Source organism: Ascaphus truei (genome assembly GCF_040206685.1).
Source record: "Ascaphus truei isolate aAscTru1 chromosome 12 unlocalized genomic scaffold, aAscTru1.hap1 SUPER_12_unloc_1, whole genome shotgun sequence".
Classification (NCBI taxonomy): Eukaryota; Metazoa; Chordata; class Amphibia; order Anura; family Ascaphidae; genus Ascaphus; species Ascaphus truei.
In genome coordinates, this window is record NW_027453837.1 from 947,975 (window position 1) to 969,814 (window position 21,840).

A 21,840-nucleotide genomic window follows, 5' to 3' on the forward strand; every position below is an offset into this window, starting at 1 on the left:
TAAAATGTTGCTTCTATTGGGTTTTTGAACAATGACGAGAAATACTTTATGTTAATCACATTCAATGTACAGAATGAAACAGATCTGAGGCAGAAAAAAAGAAAAGGGGTTAAAAGGAGTAATGGGAAAATGATCTAACTTGGATGTCAGAGATTAAAAGAGCATAGTTGGAGGGCAATTGGGGCAAGAAGAACATGGATCATTAGAGGAACATGCTCCAGTGGCGTAATTGGTTAGCGCATGGTATTTATATGTCAGTATATGCTAAGCTATGCTGAGGTTGTGAGTTCAAGCCTCACCTGAAGCAAACCCTTTTTTTATTTCATCAACCAATAGCATTGTTTGAATGTATACAATGTTAAATAAAAGGCCTATGGATGTAAATTGTAAAATGTAATCTTTTACATTAAAAACAACATTTCCGCATTTTGCTATTTGGCTTACATTGGAGCGCATGTAAAGCAGTCAAATTCAATTGGTGTCTCAATGTGGGCAAATAGATATTGGTAATTGATGATGTATGATTTAAAAAAATTAAAAAATGAGAGCTGTCCAAGCACATTCTTCCTTTTTTCAAACCAAAATACACCAGTGGAGTCAATGCTATCCATTATTTGGGTCTAGAGGATACATATATTTCCAGATTTATATATCCTAAAAAGGCAATCTTTAATGAGCATCCTGTCTATCTGTACTAAGTAAGGTTCAGCCTATCCCCCCTTCTTAAGACAACTATTCACCTCTCACATTCGTATCTTGCTTACCATATGTAAACCACTTCTCACCTCTCTCATAATCTGTTGTTATTACATTTCCTCCACCTACCCCCTAAGAATGATTAATAAACAAATCTAAACTCAATACAAAACCCCATTAAGTGTTAAAATTCACCCCAGCAAAGTCACATTCTACCTTTCAATCAAGCCTGAAATATTTTTTCAAACACAATTTGCACCTGAATGGCGGTGGTGGAACAAAAGCTTTCTACGTTTTGTTTTTTGTTTTTTATAACTTGTATTTTATTGAAGTGTAAATACATGATATACATGAAAAACATATCCAATGCATGGTGAACAGGGTAGCATATATTACATAATGATGTAGGTATAACATATTTAATGAGCCCACGCGTTTTTTTGAGCCCTACTCCGCCGTGTAGGTAAAGATCTTATTTTAGGTGATGTTTATCCATGGTAAAATAATATTTGTTACAAACAAGGAAAAAAAAAAAAAAATAATAATAATAAAAAAAAAAAGGGGAGGAGGTAGTTTAGAGGGGGGTGGAAGGAGGAATGGGAGCATATAGGGTGAGGATGTAGTGGTTTCAGGAGTCTACTGAGACAGCTCATGAACTATAGAACCTCGTAGAAAATCATGTGGCAGTATAAGTAGTTAATAATGAGTGGGAATGGTGATCCAGCTGTAAACTTAGTTTCCACTCCACCCAAGGAGAACGCATCTATTACTATTATAGCCAGATTGTGTCATGCTCTACCCCTGGGATGTCTGTCTGAGCTAGCCATGGGGCCCAAACTTTTAAATAGTTGTCGCCAGTATCATTAACTAGGCTTTTTAGCTTTTCCATCTGGCAGATATACCAAATACGGTTCCGAATCTTTAGGATAATTGGAATTTCAGGGTGTTTCCATAATGCTGCGATCTTGCACCGCGTGGCGATTGCAAAGTGTGCAATTAGTTTGTTGTTGGATTTTGATAGGCCCTTTAGAGGTCTGTTTAGGAGAAACAACCACGGGTCCGGGGGGATTGTGAGATCAAATATTCTCTGGATCCAATTTCTGATCTTTTCCCATATCGGGGATATCCGCGGGCAGGACCACAGCATATGTAACAGGTCAGCTGTTCCTCCACATTGTTTAGGGCACAATGGAGAGGACCCTGGTATGAACTTAGATAATTTGAGTGGGGTGAGGTACCATCTCATGAGGACTTTATATGCGTTCTCCTTCAGTGTGATGCACATCGAGCTTTTTGCAGCTCCTAAAAATATAGTATTCCATTCCTCGTCCTCTAAGGACTCCCCAAGGTCTCTCTCCCATTGGGTACGAAATGAGGGCATTTGTTGTTTTGAAGTTGCAGACTCGACTACCTCTCCATATATTGTAGATATGAGTCCCTTTGTGTCGGTTTCTGCCCGACAGAGCTTTTCGAAATTCGTCAATGGGGGGTATGGGGCGAATTTATTATAAAATGCTCTGATCTGAAGGAATTTGTAGAATTCAGCATGGGGAATATCATTTTCTGATCTGAGTTGGCCAAATGATTTAATTTTTAGATCGAAGCCCTCCAGATCTTTGAGTCTATCATATCCTTTGTGTCTCCAGATTGAGTTATTATGACCAATAACACCCGGCGCAAAATTAGGATTGTTCCAAATAGGTGTCATCAGTGAGTTTGCTGATGTGAGTGAGTTTTTCAGTCTTGATATTTCCCAGACAGATAAAGAGTTAGTCGTTGAGGTGAGAGGGAACAAAGTGTCTTTTCTTGACGAATTAGGTAGCCAAATCAAATTATTAAGCTCTAATGGGGAGCAAGCAGCAGTTTCTAGCTCTACCCATCTTTTTAATTTAGGGTCGGAATGCCATTGAATGATCTGGCTTAATTGAGCTGCTTTAAAATATGATAACAGGCAGGGTACCGCTAAGCCCCCTGCTAAAGTAGGTCTCTTCATGTTTAATTTATTTACTCTCGGTTTTTTACCTCCCCAAATAAAGTTGGATATTTCAGACTGAAGTGAGAGTATATCCTTCAGTTTGAGTGGCACAGGCAATGTCTGGAAGAGGTATAGGATACATGGAAGTAAATTCATCTTCACGCTGTGTATCCTTCCTATCCAAGAAATCTTCTTGGAGGACCATCTGATTAGGTCTTGTTTTAGAGTCCGAATTAGTTTGGGATAATTTGCTTTATAGATGTTTTTTGTATCTTTGGTGATATGAATCCCCAAATATTTGAGTGAATTATTTTGCCAGTTAAAATTAAAATTCAATTTCAGTAGTTTCTCCATATGTCCGGGGAGATTGATATTCAGAGCCTCAGACTTGGATTGGTTTATCTTAAACCCAGAGACCTTAGAGAATTTATCTAAAAGGTCAAATAGATTAGGTAATGATGTGAGGGGTTTTGAGATGATTAATAGGATATAATCTGCATACAGGGCCGCTTTGTGTGATTGGGAGTATGCGTTTAACCCTGAGATATCCGGATTTTCTCGAATACGTGCCACCAGGGGTTCAATACATAGGGCAAACAGGAGGGGGGATAATGGGCATCCCTGTCTCGTGCCACTTATATAGGGAAAGGGTCTGAGGGGAAGCCCTGATGTAAGACTCTGGCAGATGGGCCTGAGTACAGCGACATAATCGCTCCACTCACCCTATTTCCGAAGCCAAATGCCGTGAGCGTCTCTCGTAGATATGGCCAGTCTATCCTATCAAAAGCGTTTTCCGCATCCAGACTTAATAACATGCTTTTTATGTTATTTTTGTTTGCCAATTCTAACAGATAAATGAATCGTCGGGTGTTATCCGCTGCCTGCCTCCCCTTAACAAACCCAACTTGATCTGGATGTATTAGTCTGGGTAGGATTAGACTCAATCTATTGGCCAGAAGTTTGGCATATATTTTTATATCGGTATTGATTAGAGAAATTGGTCTGTAGCTTTTACAATTGAGCGGATCCTTGCCAGGTTTATGTATTAGTGATATAGACGCCCGTAGCATGTCCTCGGGAATAGGGGCTCCTGCTAAAATAGCATTAAACATATGGAGCAGCTGTGGGGCGAGTGATTCAGAGAACTTCTTGTAATACAGCCCCGAAAAGCCATCAGGACCTGGTGCTTTTGATGGTTTCAGTACCTTGATGGCTTGCGACACTTCTTCCAATGTGAAGTCAGCGCCCATAGCTTCTCTGTCATGCTCTGTCAATCTCTCCAGTTTTGAGCTGGCCAAGAAATCTCCCAGTGCACTGCTCGTGGTTTTATTGTGTGACACTTTCTTTCCGTCGTATAGGGAACCATAGAATGAACCAAATTCTTCTACTATTTTTTTAGGGTTGGCCGTGGGAATACCTGATTTTAAGCGTATAGCTTGGATGTTAAACTTTGATTGCCTATCTTTTAGTGCTCGAGCTAGCATCGTATCCGGCCTGTTAGCTTTTTCATAAAACTTTCTCTTAGACCAACATAAGGAGTTATCTGCTCGGAAAGTCAGTAGCATATTTAATTCGATTTTTGTGTCTTTCAGTTCCTTTGCTGTAATTGGATCTGAATTGGTTTTATGATTTGATAGCAGGGAGTGTAATTTGGATTGGAGCGTCCGCATTTTTGAATCTCTGACTCGTTTTCTTTTGGTGGTAATACTGATTATTATGCCCCTTAAAGTTGCTTTATGAGCCTCCCATAAGACCGTATGGGATTCCACAGAGCCTGTGTTAACCTCAAAAAATTGAGTTATTTCCTGATCTATTGTAGTACAAATTTCGGGTATTTTAAGAATAGATTCGTTGAGTTTCCAATTTGCGCCTGGTCGACTGGTCACAATATTGTTGCACCTAAGCTCGATTGGTGCATGGTCAGACCATGAAATATCATGGATCATTGTATTAGTGACCTTCGGAACCAGGTGGCACGAAACGAAGAGATAATCGATTCTACTGTACGAGGTATGTGGGTGAGAGTATTAGGTATAGTCCCTAGATGTTGGATGTAACTCCCTCCATATATCTACTAATTGGATGTCTTTCAATGCACTGCGTAGGGTGTCTTGAGCTCTTTTATTATCAGAGTCGCCTCCTCCTGACCTGTCCAGGGAAGATTGCATCGTAATGTTGAAATCTCCTCCGATTATGATATATCCTTTAGCTACTGAATTCAACAGGCGAAATAATCTGTCAAAGAAAGATGCCTCTTGTACACAAGGAGCATATATGGAGGCCAATGTGATGGGCTGTTCATGGATTGTTCCAGTGAGAATGAGATAGCGACCTTCTGCGTCTTTCTTAATTGTCTGGAGTACAAAGGGTATGGTATTATGGAATAAAATGGCCACTCCTCTTTTCTTGACAGATGCTGAAGCCATGTAAAATTGAGTGAAGCCTTTGTCTAAAAACCCAGGTGAGTTATTCTTGCTGAAGTGCGTCTCCTGCAAGAATAACACTTCCGTCTTTTTTCTCTTATAATCTGTGAAAGCCAGCTTTATTTTGATCGGGCTATTAAAGCCCTTTACATTATGTGAAATACATGTGAGCGCCATTTTTCATGTGTAAGAGAAAATATGTAAAGTGAGCATTGTACTTACTCTTGATATTTTTCCTGGGGTTTCTTATAGTAATATTCATACCTGCTATGTCGGCTTGATGTGGTGGCTGGATATCATACATCCTAGGAAGGGAGGGGTGAGGGAAAAGGTGGGGATAGGTAGACAATACATGGGAAACAATGATGGGATTGCGGCAGGGAAGGGTGGGGAGGGAAAATAAAAGGTGGGAGAAAAATAAATAATAATAAAGAAAAACACAGGATACAAGAGCGTATCTCGGGAGCCCCCGAGAGTAGCTCCTGCGCCCAGAGGGTGGGGTGTCTGGCTCCAATTTCATGATGGGCCAGTCTCCTATAGTGGAGATCAACCACCCTGGGTCTTGGTAACGGTCCTTCCAAACTGAGGACCGAGAAAAGGGGTACATGCACGAAGGAGAGTAGCTCCCCCGGCATCATATTTATATTGTACAACTTGTATAACTTGTAAACTGGTATCACATATATATAACACATATAAAACGTATCTGTCATAATTAACTTAACAAACTAACTAATCAACTTTGTCAAACCCGTCAGAATTCCGCACTCATCCAACCTGTCATTTTTATTTTTTGTCTACATCCTCCGCTTTCCGATTTGTCTAGGCCGTCCATTGTCATATAGTATGTAATTTATATAATTTGAACTAACTGTTCCTATATAACTAAAATATACCTATGCTTAACTATAAACACTATGTATTCGCTACTGTGGGCCTATAACCTATATGTGCATATATAAATACATATACATCCACATATATATATATATATATATATACTGCTGCGGCACAGTTTATTCGAGCATTTGCCCGTTCTGTGCCGCAGCAGTAGCCTGGCGCGCGCCCGAGTGTGACGGGCACGCGCCGAAGCAGCGGAAGAGCGCCCTCCGATCGGGGCGCTCTCCCTACCGCTGCCGGGTCCGCCGGGTCCCCCGGAACCCCCTGCCGCTGTCCCGCGATCGCGGGACACCAGGGCTCCCTCGGGGAGCCCCTGGACACGCGTGCAGGGGGCGCACGCTCCCGATGACGCGTGACCGCGCGTCTATGACGCGCGGCACGCCGAGGGGCGGCCACTAGCAAGCCGGGAGATTTCCCGGCTTGCGGTACCGACCACACTTCAATAAAGTGTGTCGGTAGTGTATATATATATATATATATATATATATATCTAAATATCTATATACATATCCGAATAAACTTTTCCTTGTACCTATATATATACATATATACATATACACATGTCCATATACACGCACATACATATACAAATACATACATATCTGTGCGTCAACACCTATACATACATATACACATAACCATATTCCTAAAAATACATATAACCATCTATGTGAAATAAATGTTAACATATACAGTTTATTTATCAATAATATGCCCTTACTTGTGTATACTTCATTATATATCTACAACTATTACATAGCTAATATATATCAAATCTATATTATGGCATCTGCGCTTAATATTCTGGAACCCTACTATGGATATAGAAAGTATATAAAGTATATAGAATATATCAGAATTAATTAATTATATTATATTATAAACCATTAATTAATTAATTAACTATATATAATATATCCTAATCATTTATATTATTAACCATGTTAACCATGTTAATTGGTGATTTATATACATTATATATATATTTTATTACTTATATTATTATAACCATATCTATAACTATATCTATAATATAACCATATCTACTTATATTTATATTTATGGTATAACCTTAATTTACTTAATTAATTATTTACTTAATTTACTGAATATAACAAATATACTGAATATAACAATATAACAATATAACAATATTTAAAGGGGTGTGTAGGGGGGACTCTTTATTCGCTGTGGTGTATTGGGTGAACTGTATGTGTGTGTGACCCTCGTGAGGCACTTTGGGCCAGACTTCAAACTGTCTGGGGCGGTCGGAAGGGAGTGCTACCATTTCAGCACTTCTACTGCCACCTCACGACCCTCCCCGACAATCCCCGGCCTCCATCTTGGATTTCGAGAGATCAGTGCCTGTCATCCCGTGGCGTCCGTGATCTCGCGAGAAGAGGGCGCCCGGTGATGACGTCAGCTCCTGAAGCGTGCGAAAGCCACTCTGCCTCCCGCGCGAGACCAGGAAGGAGACTGGTAAGATGGCTGCCGTGCTAAAGTTGGGTGTATGTCGGCTCCAGGCAAAAACGATGTCTTACATCCAGGGGACATCTAGGTAAGACTGGACCATATCAGCGAGTCGGGAAGTCAGTAGATTGGTACTCCGGCAGCACTCCGGTTCCTCTAGTGCAAGATGGGGTGATGTGAGTGCGGGATCCTGCATGGCATATATAGTTGTTTAATCTTTAGCAGGTCCTGTTGCTGACCCGGTTGCGCCATCTTTGGTGGGTTTTCTGGTGCTCGAGGTGCCAGCGCGGCTCCAGGTGGGTGTTGGGATGCTGGAACGGGTCGGAGAGATGTGGGGTGAAATATGGTTAGCCCCGGTGAGACCAAGTTTGGCTAAGAATCCCTCCCCTTCTTCAGGGCTCCGCAGAGTGTGTGCTACTCCATTTTTAATGGATAGGAGGGCGCAGGGAAACAACAACCTCGTGTTGTTATCCCTGAGAACCTTAGTGATGTGTGCTAAGGCTTTCCGTTTGGTCAAGGTGGCCGGAGCTAGGTCTTGAAATATTTGTATTTTAACTCCTTCAAAGGCTAGGGAGTTATCCTCTCTGGCAAGCCTGCAGACCTCCTCCTTAGTGCAGAAATGGTGGAAGCGAGCCACAATGTCTCTTGGGGGGTCACCTTTCTAAGGCTTGCCACGGAGTGCTCTATGGCACCGGTCCAGTTTGATTTCAGATTCCGGTTTATCAGGGAAAATATGTTCCAGCCAGCTATTTGTGAAATCCTCAGAGTCGAGGACACTTTCTGGGATACCCCTCAGCCTTATATTGCACCTTCTGTCTCTATTCTCAGCATCTTCCACTTTATCTTCCAGAAATTTAATTCTGTCAATCATTGTGGAGACTTGATCCTGTGTCTGTGCAATGGTGGCTGTAGTTTCATCAGCATTTCTCTCTAGGGTGTCAGTTTGCTCCCCAACTGCATCCACCTCCTTCCTAAGAGCCCATAATTCAGTCTTCAATTTTTTTTGCATCTTGGCACAAAATTCCTTGAAGTCCTTTCGTCTGACCATCTCCTCGTCCCTTTTATCCTCCTGAGAGGGATCACTGTCGGGGTCCATGTTATCAAGCTGAGCGGGAAGCTTTGATTTCTCTGCTGGTGTCTCTGCTTTCTTTTTAAAATATGAAGTGACCGGCTGACTTTTAGCTCGGGCCACCCTGCCTGCTGGCATCCTTGGATGTTTATAAGTTTTTCTTTATGGTTTATATAGTTAGCTCGTGGGATCTGTTGCTGTTATTAGCTTTATTAATGCCGGTGGGAGAGGAGCTCAGAAATCAAGACTCCATCTTCCTCACCATCGCCGCCCCCTCTCTACATTTTGTTTTTAAATCCAAACAAGTATAAATCCCTCTTAAGAGTTAATACTCACTGTAGCACAACCCCATGCTATTTCACCAGAGTCTTCAATTGAATAAATTATCTTATTGCTATAGGCGAGTGGATCTTGTATGTGGTAGAAACCAAGAGTGCAGAAAGAAGTTTTGCATGTACGACCACCTTTTCTTTCAGTTTTACTTGCTTTATGCTTTATGCTTTATCAGAGTGGGCAATCATAAATGACAACATTGAAGAGGAATAAAGAATCTTCTTTTTTTTGCCAATTACATAGCAAGCTAAAGGAAAACATGCTAAAACCACATTGAAGATTTGAGTAACACAGTTAAAGTAAATATGAAGGAACAAGGCTTGATGTTAATATTAAAGATATTTTAAATGCCTTAAGCATAGAATAAAATATTCCAACACATTTGAACTTTGCAACTCACTCAAAAAATCATGTCTTTTTTTTTTTTTTATAACTTGTATTTTATTAGTGTGTAAATACATGATATACATGAAAAACAGATCCAATACATGGTGAACAGGGTAGCATAGATTACTTAATGATATAGGCATAACATATCTATTGAGCCCATGCGGTCTTTCGAGCCCTACTCCGCCGCGTAGGTAAAGATCTTATTTTAGGTTATGTGTATCCACGGTAAAATAATACTTGTTACAAACAAAGGAAAATGGAAAATAATAAAAAAGAAAAGAAAGGGGAGGTAGGGTAGAGGGGGGCGGATAGAGGAAAGGGGGCATATAGGGTGAGTATGTAATGGTTTCTGGAGTCTACTAAGACGGCTCATGAGCTATGGGACCTCGTAGTAGATCGTGTGGCAGTATAAGTAGTTAATAATGAGTGGAAATGGTGATCCAGCTGTAAACTTAGTTTCCACTCCACCCAAGGAGAACGCATCTATTACTATTATAGCCAAATTGTGTCACGCTCTACCCCGGGTATGTCTGTCTGAGCTAGCCATGGGGCCCAAACTTTTAGATAATTGTCGCCAGTATCATTAACTAGGCTTGTTAGCTTTTCCATCTGGCAGATATACCAAATACGGTTCAGAATCTTTGGGATAATTGGAATTTCGGGGCGTTTCCATAATGCTGCGATCTCGCATTGCGTGGCGATTGCAAAGTGTGCAATTAGTTTGTTGTTGGATTTTGATAGGCCCTTTAGAGGTCTGTTTAGGAGAAACAGCCACGGGTCTGGGGGAATATTGAATATTCTCTGGATCCAATTTCTGATCTTTTCCCATATCGGGGATATCCGCGGGCAGGACCACAGCATATGTAACAGGTCAGCTGTTCCTCCACATTGTTTAGGGCACAATGGTGAGGACCCTGGTATGAACTTAGATAATTTGAGTGGGGTGAGGTACCATCTCATAAGGACTTTATATGCGTTCTCCTTCAGTGTGGTGCACATCGAGCTTTTTGCGGCTCCTAAAAATATAGTATTCCATTCCTCGTCCTCCAAGGTCTCCCCAAGGTCTCTCTCCCATTGGGTACGAAATGAGGGCATTTGTTGCTTTGAAGTTGCAGGCTCGACTACCTCTCCGTATATTGTAGATATGAGTCCCTTTGTGTCAGTTTCTGCCCGACACAGCTTTTTGAAATTCGTCAATTGGGGGTATGGGGCGAATTTATTAAAAAATGCTCTGATCTGAAGGTACTTGTAGAATTCAGCATGGGGGATATCTTTTTCTGATCTGAGATGGTCAAATGATTTAATTTTTAGATCGTAGCCCTCCAGATCTTTGAGTCTATCATATCCTTTGTGTCTCCAGATTGAGTGATTATGACCAATAACACCTGGTGCAAAATTAGGATTATTCCAAATAGGTGACATCAGCGAGCTTGCTGATGTGAGTGAGTTTTTCAGTCTTGATATTTCCCAGACAGATAAAGAGTTAGTCATTGAGGTGAGTGGGAACAGAGTGTCTTTCCTTGACGATTTAGGTAGCTAAATCAGATTATTAAGCTCTAATGGGGAGCAAGCAGCACTTTCTAGCTCCACCCATCTTTTTAATTTAGGGTCAGAATGCCATTGTATGATCTGGCTTAATTGAGCCGCTTTAAAATATGACAACAGGCAGGGTACCGCTAAGCCCCCTGCTAAGGTAGGTCTCTTCATATTTAATTTATTTACTCTCGTTTTTTTACCTCCCCAGATAAAGTTGGATATTTCAGACTGAAGTGAGAGTATATCCTTCAGTTTGAGTGGCACAGGCAATGTCTGGAAGAGGTATAGGATACGGGGAAGTAAATTCATCTTCACGCTATGTATCCTTCCTATCCAAGAAATCTTTTTGGAGGACCATCTGATTAGGTCTTGTTTCAGAGTCCGGATTAGTTTGGGATAATTTGCCTTATAGATGTGTTTTGCATCTTTGGTGATATGGATCCCCAAATATTTGAGTGAATTATTTTGCCAGTTAAAATTAAAATTCAATTTCAGTAGTTTCTCTATATGTCCGGGGAGATTGATATTCAGAGCCTCAGACTTGGATTGGTTTATCTTAAACCCAGAGACCTTAGAGAATTTATCTAAAAGGCCAAACAGATTAGGCAATGCTGTGAGGGTTTTTGAGATGATTAATAGGATATCATCTGCATACAGGGCCGCTTTGTGTGATTGGGAGTATGCGTTTAACCCTGAAATATCCGGATTTTCTCGAATACGTGCCGCCAGGGGTTCAATACATAGGGCAAACAGGAGGGGGGATAATGGGCACCCCTGTCTCATGCCACTTTGGATAGGGAAAGGGTCTGAGGGGAAGCCCTGATGTATGACTCTGGCAGATGGGCCTGAGTACAGCGACATAATCGCTCCACTCACCCTATTTCCGAAGCCAAATGCCGTGAGCGTCTCTCGTAGATATGGCCAGTCTATCCTATCAAAAGCTTTTTCTGCATCCAGACTTAATAACATGCTTTTTGTGTTATTTTTGTTTGCCAATTCTAACAGATAAATGAATCGTCGGGTGTTATCCGCTGCCTGCCTCCCCTTAACAAACCCAACTTGATCTGGATGCATTAGTCTGGGTAGGATTAGACTCAATCTATTGGCCAGAAGTTTGGCATATATTTTTATATCGGTATTGATTAGAGAAATTGGTCTATAACTTTTACAATTGAGCGTATCCTTGCCAGGTTTATGTATTAGTGATATAGACGCCCATAGCATATCCTCGGGAATAGGGGCTCCTGCTAAGATAGCATTAAACATATGGAGCAACCGTGGGGCGAGTGATTCAGAGAACTTCTTGTAGTACAACCCCGAGAAGCCATCAGGACCTGGTGCTTTTGATGGTTTCAGTTCTTTGATGGCTTGCGACACTTCTTCCAATGTGAAGTCAGCGCCCACAGCTTCTCTGTCACGCTCTGTCAATCTCTCCAGTTTTGAGCTGGCCAAGAAATCTCTCAGTGCTCTGCTCGTGTTTTTATTGTGTGCCACTTTCTTTCCGTCGTATAGGGAACCATAGAATGAACCAAATTATTCTACTATTTTTTTAAGTTTGGCCGTGGGAATACCTGATTTTAAGCGTATAGCTTGGATATTAAACTTAGATTGCCTATCCTTTAGTGCTCGAGCTAGCATCGTATCCGGCCTGTTAGCTTTTTCATAAAACTTTCTCTTAGACCAACATAAGGAATTATCTGCTCGGGATGTCAATAGCATATTTAATTCAATTTTTGTGTCTTTCATTTCCCGTGCTGTAATTGGATCTGAGTTGGTTTTATGATTTGATAGCAGGGAATGTAATTTGGATTAGAGCGTCCGAATTTTGGAGTCTCTGACTCGTTTTCTTTTGGTAGTAATACTGATTATTATGCCCCTTAAACTTGCTTTATGAGCCTCCCATAAGACTGTATGGGATTCCACAGAGCCTGTGTTAACCTCAAAAAATGGAGTTATTTCCTGATCTATTGTAGTACAAATTTCGGGTATTTTAAGAATAGATTCGTTGAGTTTCCAATTTGCGCCTGGTCGACTGGTCACAATATTGTTGCACCTAAGCTCGATTGGTGCATGGTCAGACCATGAAATATCATGGATCATTGTATTAGTGACCTTCGGAACCAGGTGGCACGAAACGAAGAGATAATCGATTCTACTGTACGAGGTATGTGGGTGAGAGTATTAGGTATAGTCCCTAGATGTTGGATGTAACTCCCTCCATATATCTACTAATTGGATGTCTTTCAATGCACTGCGTAGGGTGTCTTGTGCTCTTTTATTATCAGAGTCGCCTCCTCCTGACCTGTCCAGGGAAGATTGCATTGTAATGTTGAAATGTCCTCCAATTATGATGTATCCTTCAGCTACTGAACTTAGCAGGCGAAAGAATCTGTCAAAGAAAGATGCCTCTTGTACACAAGGAGCATATAGGGAGGCCAATGTGATGGGCTGCTCATGGATTGTTCCAGTGAGAATGAGATAGCGACCTTCTGCGTCTTTCTTAATTGTCTGGAGTACAAAGGGTATGGTATTATGAAATAAAATGGCCACTCCTCTTTTCTTGACAGATGCCGAAGCCATGTAAAATTGAGTGAAGCCTTTGTCTAAAAACCCAGGCGAGTTATTCTTGCTGAAGTGCGTCTCCTGCAAGAACAACACCTCCGCCTTTTTCCTCTTATAATCTGTGAAAGCCAGCTTTCTTTTGATCGGGCTATTAAAGCCCTTTACATTATGTGAAATACATGTGAGCGCCATTTTTCATGTGTAAAAGAAAATATGTATAGTGAGCAATGTACTTACTCTTGACGTTTTTCCTGGGGTTTCTTACAGTAATATTCATACCTGCTATGCCAGCTTGATGTGGTGGCCGGAAATCATATATCCTAGGGAGGGAAGGGTGAGGGAAAGGGTGGGGATAGGTAGACAATACATGGGAAACAATGGGGGGATTGCGGGAGAGAAGGGTGGGGAGGGAAAATAAAAGGTGGGAGAAAAATAAATAATAAAAAAGAAAAACATAGGATAAAAGAGCGTATCCCGGGAGCCCCCGAGAGTAGCTCCTGCGCCCAGAGGGTGGGGTGTCTGGCTCCAATTTAATGATGGGCCAGTCTCCTAGAGTGGAGATCGACCACCCTGGGTCTTGGTAACGGTCCTTCCAAACTGAGGACCGAGAAAAGGGGTACATGCACGAAGGAGAGTAGCTCCCCCGGCATCATATTCTTATTGTACAACTTGTAAAACTTGTAAACTGGTATCACTTATATATAACACATATATAACGTATCTGTCTTAACAAACTTAACAAACTAAATAATCAACCTTGTCAAACCCGTCAAAATTCCGCACTCATCCAACCTGTCATTTTTATTATTTGTCTAAATCGTCCGCTTTCAAATTTGTCCAGACAGTCCATTGTCATATAGTATGTAATTTATATAATTTGAACTAACTATTCCGTCGGCTATGTAGCCTTCTATACAGCCCAACAAAATATGTAAATGTATCTCTGTGACGTCTATACAACCTTAAATCTTATGGGGTTGATATGATTTGTATCTCAAACTATGTGACTAAAATATACCTATGCTTAAATATATACAATATATATTCGCTACTGTGGGCATATAACCTATATGGGCACATATATATACACATCCATATATATATATACCCATATCCAGACACATACCCAAATAAACCTTCACTTGAACCTATATATATATATATATATACATACATGCCCATACATACGCATACACATATACATATACATACATACCTGTACATATACACCTATATATACATATAACCATATTCCTAAAAATACATATAACCATCTATATGACATATATGTTAACATATACAGCTTATTTATCAGTAATATGCCCTTATTTGTATATACTTCATTATACATCTACAACTATTACATAGCTAATATATATCAAATCTATACTTTGGCATCTGTGCTTAATACTCTGGATCCCCTCCTAGAAATGTAGAAATTATAGAAAATATATCATAATTAATTATATTATGAACCATGTTAATTAATGAATTATATACATTTTATATATATTTTATTACTTATATTATAACCATATCCACTTATATTCATGGTATAACCTTAAATTGCTGAATATAACAATATTTAAAGGGGCGGGCAGGGGGGACTCTTTATTTGCTGTGTTATTTTGTGGTTAACTGTATGTGTGACTAAGTGACACCAGTAGAGCACTTTGGGCTGCCAAGTGTTGGACTTCAGATTGTCTAGGGCGGTTGGAGGGTTGTGCTACCGTTTCAGAACTTCTCCCACCACCTCACGACCCTCCTGGACAATCCCCAACCTCCATCTTGGGTCCCGAGTGTTCAGCGCCTACGTCATCCAGTAGTGTCCGTGATCTCGCGAGAAGAGGGTGCCCGGCGATGACGTCATCTCCTAAAGCACGCGAAAGCCACTCTGCTTCCCGCGCGAGACCAGGAAGGAGCCTGGCAAGATGGCTGCAGTGTTAAAGTTGGGTGCGGGTTAGCTCCAGGCGGGAAACGATAGCCTACATCCAGGAGACATCTAAGTAAGGCTGATCCATGTCGGGGAGTCGGGGAGTCATCAATGCGGTATTCCGGTGGCACTCCGGCTCCTCTAGTGCAGGGCGGGGGTGTGTAAGTGCGGGATCTTGTATGGCATAGCACGCAGAGCTGTTGATTCTTTAGCAGGTTCAGTTGTCGTCCCGGTTGCACCATCTTTGGTGGGTTTTCTGGTGCTCGAGGTGCCAGCGCGACTCCAGGTGGGTGTTGGGATGCTGGAACGGGTTGGAGAGATGTGGGATGAATTATGGCTAGCCCCGGTGAGACCAAGTTTGGCTAAGAATCTGTAAGGAATCCGCTCCGCAGTTTACTGGTTGCCTTACCTTGCAGACTATGCAGTCCTGGAGCACCTCTCCTGATGTTTGCTGCAGCCTGGATTCACTCACCAAAGCAATACACACTCCCTCTGGTATCTACTGCAGCTGTGCAGCCTATCACTGCAACCTAGACTTGCATTCATTCATTGGACCAGTACCTTCACACCCCCCTCCGGGGATTGGCCCGCTGGCCTTTAAGTATTGTCTTCCCATAATGCTCCCTGCCGAGCATAGTCCTTCCTGGATGTCACTATCTGTTCTGCCACAAGCCCTCGCTTGTTCCGGTCTCTCATGCTGAAGCGGAGTATTCTCCTTGTTGTCTGCAGCTCCAGGTTTCCTAAGGCCGGCTGCTATATTCACGCAGCGGTCTGCTCCAGTCTCCTGTGTTGTAGCTGAGTACTCTTCTTGTTCACTTCAGCTCCTTGTTTCCTGTGACCGGCTGCTATATTCACGCAGCGGTCCACTCCTGTTCTCCTGTGCTGAAGCAGAGGTTTTCGTCCCTGCGTCCCTCAGCCTCCTGGATTCCTGCACTGAAGCAGATGTTTCGTCCCTGCGTTCTTCAGTCTCCTGGATTCCTGCACTGAAGCGGAGGTTTCCCTGTGTATCTTCAGCTTCCTGGTTCCTGGGGCCTACTCTTTCCCTAATCTAGAGAGGCCGTGTCCTGGTTCCTGCGCTGAGACAGAGGATTCCCTAGCCCGCTCAGGACTCTTGCGCTGTAGCACTGGTGCACCCGTGCAGCAAAGCGGTGTGCTACTCTGGTCTGCCTACCATCTCCTGTGACCAGTACCATGGGCCATGGTCGTCGCTCGCGCAGAGGCCAACCCCGCGCTCCTAAGCTGAAGCGGGGCTCTCCTGACTACCTGTTGCCGAACTCTTGCCTGAACAATGTTTATCCTGATGTCTCCTGTCCTGACCCTGGCTTCTACAACGACGACGCTGTCATCTCCAATCCTGATCCTGCGACATATGACTACGAACTGCGCAATCCGGATCAGCCTGCGCGGTCTCAGGTCGGTGCTTTTACAACCCCACCTCAGCCTCGCGGTCCGGTCCTGGTTTGTGGCGAGCAGAACCCTGACAGAATCCTTCCCCTTCTTCAGGGCTCCGCAGAGTGTGTGCTACTCCATTTTTAATGGATAGGAGGGCGCAGGGGAACAACCACCTATACCTCGTGTTGTTATCCCTGAGAACCTTAGTGATGTGTGCTAAGGCTTTCCGTTTGGTCAAGGTGGCCGGAGCTAGGTCTTGAAATATTTGTATTTTAACTCCTTCAAAGGCTAGGGAGTTATCCTCTCTGGCAAGCCTGCAGAACTCCTCCTTAGTGTGGAAATGGTGTAAGCGAGCCACAATGTCTCTTGGGGGGTCACCTTTCTAAGGCTTGCCACGGAGTGCTCTATTGCACCGGTCCAGTTTGATTTCAGACTCCGGTTTATCAGGGAAAATATGTTCCAGCCAGCTATTTGTGAAATCCTCAGGGTCGAGGACACTTTCTGGGACAACCCTCAGCCTTACATTGCACCTTCTGTCCCTATTCTCAGCATCCTCCACTTTATCTTCCAGAAAATTGGTTCTGTCATTCATTGTGGAGACTTGATCCTGTGTCTGTGCAATGGTGGCTGTAGTTTCATCAGCGTTTCTCTCCAGGGTGTCGGTTCGCTCCCCAAGTGCGTCAACCTCCTTCCTAAGAGCCCATAATTCAGTATTACAGAGTTTTAGCATCTTGGCACAAAATTCTTTCAAGTCCTTTCGTCTGACCATCTCCTTGTCCCTGTCATCCTCCTGAGAGGGATCACTGTCAGGGTCCATGTTAGCAAGCTGAGCGGGAAGCTTTGGTTTCTCCGCTGGTATCTCTGCTTTCTTTTTAAAATATGCAGTGACCGGTTGACTTTTAGCTCGGGCCACTCTGCCTGTTGGCATCCTCGGGTGTTTATAGGTTTTTCTTTATGGTTTAAATAGTTAGATCGTGGGATCTGTTGCTGTTATTAGCTTTGTTAATACCGATGGGAGAGGAGCTCAGAAATCAAGGCTCCATCTTCCTCACCGTCGCTGCCCCCTTTCAATCATGTCTTTTGATCAATTTTAAACAGAGGGTTCTCACTTGAGAAAGACCACTTTTTGATGGTTGAAACGTTGTGCATTTGATATAATAAATTCTTTAAATCCGTAGAGCCCTGAATCCTCCGTTTCTTTTGCTGACATTGGAATCTGTCATTCACATGGACTCCCCTGGATCAGGAGCACCAGTAACAGCAAGTATCAGTTAGAGTTTTCAGTTTTTGGTGTGCAGCATTTATCTTGTTTTTTTCTGCTTTTGATCAATTTTGACATACAAAGGGTGGAGGGATACCAACATTGATCTCTTGGGTATCTAGAGGGAACTATCAATATGCAGACTATGGCAAAAGTATCAACAAAATAAACATGTCCAAGAATTAGGTATTCAATATTGTTAATCTGCAAGACAAAAACATACAGAACCCCTATAAGATCATATTGAACCCCCCAAAAAAATAAATCTGATTTTAATATAACATGTTCTGTCTCTGAATTTAATATCAAAGTACAAAGTACATTTGTTCTTAATGCGAATCATTCTGTTTCACAAAAGATTCCATAAAGTTTACATTTGATTAATTTCTTAATTTTCTGTAAACTTCAGGAAGTTACAGTACAATTATTACAGTACATTAATGACCATTTTTCAGTAAAATTCAAGCTAAGTTGTTTATTTCTTCAACAGGTTTAGAAAGCCCTGCTTATCTTTTGTGAATGATAACAATAAAACATTACAAATGCTTTTTCATAACAAAAAGCTATTTGTGCTGAAGTGTGATAAGCAGTTGAACTATAACATTGATTATTCCCATTATATTTAAACAATATAGTTTTGGCAGACTGTAAAGAATGTACACATCTCAATACATGCAGTACTTAGCACAGTCCTTAAGAAGAATTCAAATATTATCTGTAATTATAAAGTGGAAGAATTCCCTCACTCTCACACTAAAGTGCTCATTATCCTTTGTCACCTTAAGTTATTTCTGTAGGGGTAAGCCGTTTCTCCTCTATTTTATGTTGTGCAAAGCATTGCACACAAATGACCTCTTAGCACTATGTTGCAGCATAGAGATACTTATCAATAGAAGACAATGCATTTATGGAAATGGAGTTCTTTATTAAATGTTTTACAGCCAGCAGCACCCTAAAATGTATAACTTGGAAAATGTTTGAAGAATTCAGAGTGTTTTCTTCTTTAGTGTGCCACATATTCCAGTAAGTAAAGATTGCTTTGCCAAGCAGATACAAACAAAATGCAAAGTGCAGTGAAGTTTTTAATAACACGTTACCACTGAAAAAGTCAACGTAGTCAGCTGGATTTAAACCTGTGCGGGGAAACCCCATCGCCTTAACCACTCGGCCATGACTACATAGCTGGTAGTACTGAATACAGTCACACAGATGGCTCTTGAGCGGATATGGGTAACACTCACTAATGAATGATGACCAATATGAACTAAATAACCATGAGGGGAAGGAGGGGAGCTTGGAGCACAACAAATGAAATGACAGGCTGGCGGCAGTAGCAGCGTGCAAAAACTTTAATGTGGCAACATAGCCATAATAAAACAGGACAATTCTCTGACGCGTTTCGTCTAAGAGACTTTTTCACTCTTTGACGAAACGCGTCAGAGAATTGTCCTGTTTTATTATGGCTATGTTGCCACATTAAAGTTTTTGCACGCTGCTACTGCCGCCAGCCTGTCATTTTATTTGCTGTGCTCCAAGCCCCCCTCCTTCCCCTCCTGCTTACTTACCTGCTCTGGGACGGATGCACGCACAAGGAAAGCAGCGGTGAGGTCCCCTTCTCTGGAACGGACAGCCTGTAGGCACCACCGAGCCAGCTACACGAGTCTCTGTACTCCCTGCTCGAGGACCCGCCGGGAACACGTGACCCGCCACAGAAGGAACCGCCGGATGGGACAAGCACTCCGGTCAGGTTAGAGGTCACTTTCCCTTTCTAGCAGCTATCCCAATTATGGATCATTGTGTCTGAATGAAGTGAAGTGATTTGAACTGTTCCTATACATAGGAGTACATATCTCACTGCTCTCACTCATTACCAATTTGGCAAATTTGCCTTACCATGGCTACACTGAGGATTTAACAGTCCTCAAACCAACACCAATTTGAAGCACCCTCTTAGGGGTTCACTCCCTTAACTACCTAAATAACCATGAGAACATTTTCATAAAGAGAAATACATGACTTGTTTGTACACATTGTTTAAACAACATTATCTTTGTAAAATGTTGCTTCTATTAGGTTTTTGAACAATGACGAGAAATACTTTTTGTTAACCACATTCAATGTACAGTATGAAACAGATCTGAGGCAGAAAAAAAAGAAAAGGTGTTAAAACGAGTAATGGGAAAATGATCTAACTTGGATGTCAGAGATTAAAAGAGCAGAGTTGGAGGGCAATTGGGGCAAGAAGAACATGGATCATTACAGGAACATGCTCCAGTGGCGTAATCGGTTAGCGCACGGTACTTATATGTCAGTATATGCTAAACTATGCCGAGGTTGTGAGTTCAATCCTCACCTGAAACAAACCCTTTTTTGTTTCATCAACCAATAGCATTGATTGAATGTATACAATGTTAAATAAAAGGCCTATGGATGTAAATTGTAAAATGTAATCTTTTACATAAAAAACAACATTTCCTCATTTTCCTATTTGGCTTACATTGGAGCGCATGTAAAGCAGACAAATTCAATCGGTGTCTCAATGTGGGCAAGAAGATATTGGTAATTGATGATGTATGATTTAAAAAAATAAAAAAATGAGAGCTGTCCAAGCACATTCTTCCTTTTTTCAAATCAAAATACACCAGTGGAGCCAATGCTACTCATTATTTGGGTCAAGAGGATACATATATTTCCAGATTCCTGTATCCTAAAAAGGCAATCTTTAATGAGCATCCTGTCTATCTGTATTAAGTAAGGGTCAGCCTATCCCCCCTTCTTAACCCAACTATTCACCTCTCACATTCGTATCTTGCTCACCATATGTAAACCACTTCTCACCTCTCTCATAATCTGTTGTTATTACATTTCCTCCACCTACCTCCTGAGAATGATTAATAAACAAATCTAAACTCAATACAAAACCCCATTAAGAGTTAAAATTCACCCTAGCAAAGCCACATTCTACCTTTCAAGCAAGCCTGAAATATTTTTTCAAACACAATTTGCACCTGAATGGCGGCGGTGGAACAAAAGCATTCTATGTTTTGTTTTTAAATCCAAACAAGTATAAATGCCTCTTAAGAGTTAATCCTCACTGTAGCACAACCCCATGCTATTTCACCAGAGTCTTCAATTAAATAAATTATCTTATTGCTATAGGCGAGTGGATCTTGTATGTGGTAGAAACCAAGAGTGCTGAAAGAAGTTTTGCATGTACGACCACCTTTTCTTTCAGTTTTACTTGCTTTATGCTTTATGCTTTATCAGAGTGGGCAATCATACATGACAACATAGAAGAGGAATAAAGAATCTTCTTTTTTTGCCAATTGCATAGCAAGCTAAAGGAAAACATGCTAAAACAACATTGAAGATTTGAGTAACACAGTTAAAGTAAATATGAAGGAACAAGGCTTGATGTTAATATTAAAGATATTTTAAATGCCTTAAGCATAGAATAAAATATTCCAACACATTTGAACTTTGCAACTCACTCAAAAATTCATGTCTTTTGATCAATTTTAAACAGAGGGTTCTCACTTGAGAAAGACAACTTTTTGATGGTTGAAACGTTGTGCATTTGATATAATATTGTTAATCTGCAAGACAAAAACATACAGAAACCCTATAAGATCAAATTGAACCCCCCAAAAAAATAAATCTGATTTTAATATAAAATGTTCTTGTTACGCCGGTGCTTCCCAAAGACCAGACCCGTCCCCTGAGCTGAAGGGGGAAGTGGTAATACACGCACCCGCAGCAAAGGGAGCATGTCCGGAGTGTGGTATGAAGCGTTGCCAGGCCAGGTGTAGTAAGGTAGACAATACTTGCCGGTACCGGTTATAGAGATAGAGTGAAGGATGCCTCGCCGAAGTCAGGGAGTGGAGAGTGGAGATAGGTCGT

General features: G+C 41.6%; 1 non-coding gene across 1 annotated transcript; it reads left to right on the top strand.

Moving 5' to 3' along the window:
- Positions 1–20,208: 20,208 nt before the first annotated feature.
- Positions 20,209–20,301, top strand: TRNAI-UAU (transfer RNA isoleucine (anticodon UAU)). Its single transcript is given in 2 exon segments — positions 20,209–20,246; positions 20,266–20,301. It is a non-coding gene; the product is annotated as a tRNA-Ile (tRNA).
- Positions 20,302–21,840: the final 1,539 nt, after the last annotated feature.